The 7,243-nt window shown below is 37.6% G+C and overlaps 1 long non-coding RNA gene across 1 annotated transcript in view; it reads left to right on the forward strand.

Moving 5' to 3' along the window:
* The window catches only part of LOC308665747, a 57,618-nt gene extending 51,291 nt beyond the window's left edge, over nucleotides 1-6,327 (forward strand). Inside the window, exon 4 of the long non-coding RNA XR_014025949.1 lies at nucleotides 4,734-6,327. This is a non-coding gene — a long non-coding RNA (uncharacterized lncRNA). The remainder of the gene's footprint in view (nucleotides 1-4,733) is intronic.
* Nucleotides 6,328-7,243: the final 916 nt, after the last annotated feature.

Raw genomic sequence — 7,243 nt, forward strand, 5'->3', positions numbered from 1 at the left:
CCTATAAGATCCATCTATTTATTAAAGTTCAGTTTAATATTATACAGTGCAATGACATTGGGAATGTACTTATATCTGTACTAGAATGACTTTAGCAGCCCAGGTAGATCAAGCCAATATTGCATATTATCAGAAACCGATATAAACAATAGACAGATCCAGGATGTTTATGAATTGGACAAAAAGATGACTAATTTTCTAGCAGCTAATATTTAAATTTTGCCATTTGATTCAGAAGATATTCCAGCCAAGAAGACTAGGATACAGATAGCTCTAGCCAAATGAATGAATTCACCTTTGAATAAACAGTATATATAGTAAATTCTGTATGTACATATTGCATATCCTTTTATGGTCTTGTCTTATTTTTGGGTTCTTTTGAAAATAAGTTGACCCCCTCTTTGTGGTAGCCCCTCATATACTGGAATACTGCTATCATGCTACCCCATGTCCTTCTTTTCCCTAGAGTGGCCATACCAATTCTTGCAACTGTTGTTCATATGTTTTGTCTCCAGGCTCTTAATCATCTTAGTTGCTCATCTTTACACTTTTTCTAAAGTCTCAACATCTTTTTTGTAATGTATTGACCAAAATAGGATGCAGTATTCTAGGTGTGGTCTTGCTAAGGCTTTATAAAGCAGTACTAATACTTCACATGATTTTGATTCTATGCCTGTGTTTATACAATCAAGGATTGTATTAGTTTTTTTGGCTGCTTCTGCACACTGCTGGCTCATGTTTAAGTGATTGTACACTAGGACTCCAAGTCCCTATCACAGTTACTGTTTTTGAGCCAGGTTTCATATAATCTGTACTTGTACCTTTGGTTTTTCCTGCCTACATGTAAAACACTGCTTTTCTCCAGATTAAATTTCATGTTGTTGGATAGGGCCAAGTATTCAAGTCTGTCGAGATCCATCTGGATCTTGAGCCTATTTTCTGAGGTGTTGACTATTTCTGCCAGTTTAGTGTCATCTGCCCTTCTATTCCCCTTCTATTCCCTCATCTAAGTCATTTATGAAGATGTTGAAGATTACTGGGCCTAAGGCAGAACTGTGTGATACTCCACTTCTTATTTCCCTCCATGTAGATGTAGTCCCATTAAGGACTATTCATTGAGTACGATTTATCAGCCAGTTACAAATCCGTCTAATGGTGAAACTATCTATCCCACATTTTTCTAGTTTACCAAGAAGTAGGTTGTGGTCTACTTTGCTGAATGCCTTACTGAAGTCTAAGTATACTATGTCCACAGCATTTCAGTGGTCTACTAATTTAGTCATTTTGTCAAAGAATGAAATAAGATTGGTTTGGCATGAACTGTTTTGAACAAAGCCATGCTGGCTACTAGTAATAGCTTTGTTTCTAGATATTCACAGATCTGTTTTTTGATTATTTTTCCAGTATCTTCCCAGATATTGATGTTAGGCTGATTGGTCTGTAGTTTCCTGAGTCTGTTTTTTTTTTCTTTCCTTTTTTGAAGATGGGAACCACATAAGCTCTTTTCCAATCCTCTGTAGTTCTCTGGTGCTCCAGTTTTTTTTAAAGTGTGAATTTTATATTCATATTTTAAAAATATGAGTATAATGATGAATTTATATATATATAAATTGTAGGAGCAACGTTTCGACGGAATCCCATCCGTCATCCTCAGGCTGGTGGCTTCAGCTTCCTTCTTATTTCCTTCTTATATATATGAATTTTGTTGTTGTTAGCTGCGAAGTCGTGTCCGACCCATCGCGACCCTATGGACAACATTCCTCCAGGCCTTCCTGTCCTCTACCATCTTCTGGAGTCCATTTAAGCTCACGCCTACTGCTTCAGTGACTCCATCCAGCCACCTCATTCTCTGTCGTCCCCTTCTTCTATTGCCCTCGATCTTTCCCAGCATTAGGCTCTTCTCCAGTGAGTCCTTCCTTCTCATTAGGTGGCCAAAGTACTTGAGTTTTAGCTTCAGGATCTGGCCTTCTAAAGAGCAGTCAGGATTGATCTCCTCTAGGACTGACCGGTTTGATCGCCTTGCGGTCCAAGGGACTCGCAGGAGTCTTCTCCAGCACCACAGTTCAAAGGCCTCAATTTTTTGGCGCTCAGCCTTTCTTATGGTCCAACTTTCACTGCCATACGTTGCAACTGGGAAGACCATAGCCTTGACTATACGCACTTTTGTTGACAGGGTGATGTCTCTGCTTTTTAGTGTGCTGTCTAGATTTGCCATGGCTTTCCTCCCCAGGAGCAAGCGTCTTTTAATTTCTTGGCTACAGTCCCCATCTGCAGTGATCTTGGAGCCCAGGAAAATAAAATCTGTCACTACCTCCATTTCTTCCCCATCTATTTGCCAGGAATTGAGAGGGCCAGATGCCATGATCTTGGTTTTCTTAATGTTAAGTTTCAACCCAAGTTTTGCACTCTCCTTCTTCACCTGCAACAAGAGGCTCTTTAGTTCTTCTTCACTTTCTGCCATTAGAGTGGTATCATCTGCGTATCTTAGGTTGTTGATATTTCTTCCGGCAATCTTAATTCCAACTTTTGATTCATCTAGCCCTGCCTTTCTCATGATGTGCTCTGCATATAAGTTAAATAGGCAGGGTGACAGTATACAGCCTTGCCGGACTCCTTTCCCAATTTTGAACCAATCAGTGGTTCCGTGTCCAGTTCTCACTGTTGCTTCTTGACCCGCATATAGGTTTCTCAAGAGACAAATAAGATGGTCTGGTACTCCCATCTCTTTAAGAACTTGCCACAGTTTGTTATGATCCACACAATCAAAGGCTTTAGCATAGTCAATGAAGCAGAAGTAGATGTTTTTCTGGAACTCCCTAGCTTTCTCCATATATGAATTTATTAACATCAAAATATTCATATTTTTAAAACCATATTTTTTTTCTCCGTCCTGCTACATCATCGTGGTGGGGGTGTTCCCGTGAGAGATAAGCAAAAATGAGTGGAAGTATGCCAAGGGTATATAATCCTAGCAGGTCACAAAGGCAGAAAACTGCTTAGTTAAGCAGGCATCTATATTGGGCAACAGTAACTTAGAAAGATGCTGGAGGCAGATGTTAACAGAATAACAGAAACAGAATAACAGAGTTGGAAGGGACTTTGGAGGTCTTTTAGTCCAACCCCCTGCTCAGGCAGAAAACCCTATACCATTTCAGGCAAATGGTTGTCCAATCACTTCTTAAAAACTTCCAGTGTTGGAGTATTCACAACTTCTGGAGGCAAGTTGTTCCACTTGTTTATTCTAACTGTCAGGAAATTTTTCCTTAGTTCTAGGTTGCTTCTCTCTTACTAAATGTTCACTTTAGTAACAATAGCAAAAATAATCTGCAAATGATCTGAAAGCTCTAGTAATAAGAGATAAAGAATATGGTAGAATAATGGAGCTAAGACTAAATATGAAGATGGCCAACTAATGACAATAGGTACAGCAACCAGCTTTGGAACTGATAGGATCAACTATTAGTAGAAGAATCAGCTGTCCAGAAATACTCCATAGTCTACATAGAGTAGCAATGAAAGCCTTGGAAAAGATATTCACATGCCACAATGTGCCTATATTTAAATAGATTACAAATATCTAAGCCCTGATTTTCCCATGACAATGTATAAAATTAAAAGTTGGACTCTGGAAAAGCAAGATAGAAAGAGTATTGGTGCTTTTCAACTTTGGTTTGGAGAAAACTCCTGAAGATAAAATGGACAGCCAAGAACATAAACACATAGATAATCAAATCAATCAGTCTGAGTTCTCATTTGAGGCACAAATGACCAAGCTGAAATTTTGAACATATTATGTCAAACCTCGATTTATGAAGAGGTTTGCAATGCTAGGAAAAGTAGAGGAAAGAGAAAATGAAGATATATTGTCTTAGTTACAGCACCATTGGAATTTCTGGAAAAATTGGTTAGGAACAATATACTGGAAAAAATCTATGTGGTCACTAAGAATTAGCATGATGTGATAACAAAATCAGTTGATCAATATACATTTGAGCGCAGAAATCTTTTTCTTTGTCAGATTTTAAATGTCAAAGCAAGAGTAGATTTCCAAGAAAATAAAAGTTGAGAACAGGCTTATTGCAGAAATGCTATGAGGCCAGAAGATTTCCAAAAACATTGTACATTGTACCAAATGCATGTTCTATATATAGTGAAATTAAACTTCTCCCACCAAAGCAATACAGTGGAAGAAATTTGATTTCACTGTGATGTGAATTGACACACATTGCCATGACCTCCATTTTAGGTGATGGTTTACTTTCCATCTATCTTTTGTTTTCATGGAAGACAGAACTTGTGAACTTTTGAACATATAAATACTGATTCTTACACTGGAATTCAGTGTGATTTCTGCATGTGTTTAACTATGGGTGAACTTCGTTCACTTTATATAGCTGCCCATCTTATGTATATGAGTGAGCAGCTTACAAAGTTAAAAATACGAAAACTGCAAAATATAACAAAAATATTTTAAAAATACAACAATTAAAATTGAGTATTTACAGTATTGACTTTCAGTATTTATTGTCTTTCAGCATCCCTCTGTAAATAAATAACTTTTATAATTACTTATAAACATTTAATTTTATAATACTATACAAAAATATGTTGGTGGCACATGCCTTCTCTGATCCAATGTATCTGAACAATCTCTTCTGCAAGCACTTTAATTTTTTTCTTTGTAAGATAATTATTTTAGCTGGGACAGATTAATTTTGTTTGTTTCATTTCAGGTGTAACAAAACTACAGTGCTTTTCTCCTTTATTCTATGAATGCTTCCGACTAATCCTGCTTTTTTCAACCTTGGCAATCTTTCAACTGGCTGGAGAATTCTGGGATTGAAATCCACCCATCTTAAAGTTGTGCAGGTTGAGAAACATTGAACAAAACAATCAGGTTTTCACCTGTGTTATCCCAGACATTATGTTTCTAGCCATGATTTCGCACCACAATAGTATATATTATTTTGTCTATCTCTATCTCTATCAGTATCCAGTCCCAAATTGAATTCCATTATTTATATAGTACAGTTTCCTACCTTTAACACTGAAGAAATCTGAGTTTTCTAAATATGAAAACATTTGCTTACAGAAAAATGTGTCAAATTCTAGAATCCCATTGAAATATCATGCTTAGATATAGAAACATTAGAAATTAGGTCCTTTGATGAACATACAGCTAGATCAGTGCCAGTATACATGAAATATATTGCCTTCCTCTTCCAAACTGGCTGACACACAATACCTCTTGGGAAATATTTTTTTTTATTGTTCCTGGAGTGACAACTTTCAAGACTGGTTATTCTTTTGTCAAATTGCCAGATGAATGAGCTGCCAGCTGAAAACAACAGCAAAATTTTTATTGTTAGATTGTAAGACAGTAAAAATCTGTGTCTGCACTTGATATTTGTGATGCAATGAAACACTTTTATGGATATTCAATTCATTTGTATCTTAAAATAATGCACTAGAAACAAAAATGCTTCTCTAGTTGAATGAATGTAAATTTTTGTTGGCTTCCTAAATGCAATTGCTTTTATTTATGATCATTTTTATTTTAGGATGTCCTTGAGATAGCAGCTCATATGAAGTAAGCACTTGGTAAGGTATCCCATGATATTCTGATTACAAACTAGTTTGATATTAATTAGATTACATAATAACTAATAACATGAACAACTAAAACCCTCAAAAATCATAAGGTGCTAATCAATGGTACCTCATCAAACTAGTGAAGCATGAGTAGTTTAAGACTGCATATCCAGGGCTAACTGCCATATTACTATGTGAATTTGCAAATTCATATAGTCCTTAAGATACAACAGGTCACTTAACAAACATTCAAATTACAACAGATATTCCAAAACTATATACAAACCAGTTTCAAAGTTATGACAGCTGCAGTCTCCTTATGACAGAGTATAGAGATGCTACAGTGATTTGACAAATTTATAGTTCTCTAGATCAGAGCTTTTCAACCTTTTCACAGATCGTACCACTTTTAGGACATAAAAATATTCGAATACCATCAGTGCTTAGCAAGGTGCCCGGAACCTGCTGACTAAAAAAAAGGGGGGGGGAAGGGGTGGGATTTTGGGTTTTACTGATTAGATTTATTTGTTGTTATAGAAATGGCTAGTTTATACTATTATGGAAATGTAAAAAGTTGAGGTTCAACGTTAATGTTCATTCTACTGCAAGAGAGGAAGTCAGAAATCAATGCCTTTTCTTTTCTTTTTTCCTTCTCTCCATCACTTCCCCCCCCCTTTTCCTCCCCACTGTATACTACTATTCACTTTTGTATTTTTGTATTTTATTCTATAATCTAATAAAATGTTAAAAACTGTAAAAGAAAGGAAAAAAGTACCAGTTTTAATTTCTTCGGTGGTGGCTCCTTTGCTGAGTCACTTTCCCTTTGCATTGACAAATATATGACAAATTTATCCATATTTATTAATATGCACCACTACCTTGGTGGTCTCTCTCTCTCTCCTCTCTCTTTTTCCTCCTTGCCTGTTGGGCTCTCCTTCCACAGCTTCTTCTCCCTTCTCTCTACTTCTTCACTGCCTGCTGGGGTCTCCTTCCACTGCCTCTTCTCCATCCTCTTCTTTTTCCCTGTCATCTTTTTTTCCCTCTCCCACCAAAACTCTTCCTTTCATATCCTCTCCTCTCCCCCCCCTCCTCTTTTTCTTTTCAGTGCATCTTCAGCTGACTGCTTTCCTCAAGGCCGGGCCTCTCTGTCTCTTTCCATACCCTCTCTTTCCCCTGTTGTCTTTTTTTCCCCTCTCCCACCACAACCTCCTCCTTTTATATCCTCTCCCTACCTCCTCCTATTCTCTTCAGTGTATTTCCAGCTACGTGCTGCTTCTGGAAGCACCAATCATCTGAAGCCCGGCATCAATCCTGGGGCTTCTGCCGAGCCCTGATACCCCTTCACCTCCAGCTGTCTCTCCCTCAGGCTTGTGTGGCACTGCCGCTGCTTCAGCTCATTCCTCTCCTCCACTACATTTGTCTAGGATGGTCGTGTACCACCTGCCAAGTACCAAGTATGCATACCACCAGTTGAAAAGCCCTGCTCTAGATAAATGACATTTTGGTCTACTCTGAAAATGAGGCTAGCACACAAACCATGTACATACAATCATCTCTTTGCCAAGCCAGAACAATGCACCTTTGATCTGCAACAGCTAGATATCTTGGTGTACTGTTTTTTTCACAAAGAGCACCCATATGGACCCCTAAA

Source organism: Vipera berus (assembly GCF_964194415.1).
Source record: "Vipera berus genome assembly, chromosome: 3".
In the NCBI taxonomy this organism is placed as follows: domain Eukaryota; kingdom Metazoa; phylum Chordata; class Lepidosauria; order Squamata; family Viperidae; genus Vipera; species Vipera berus.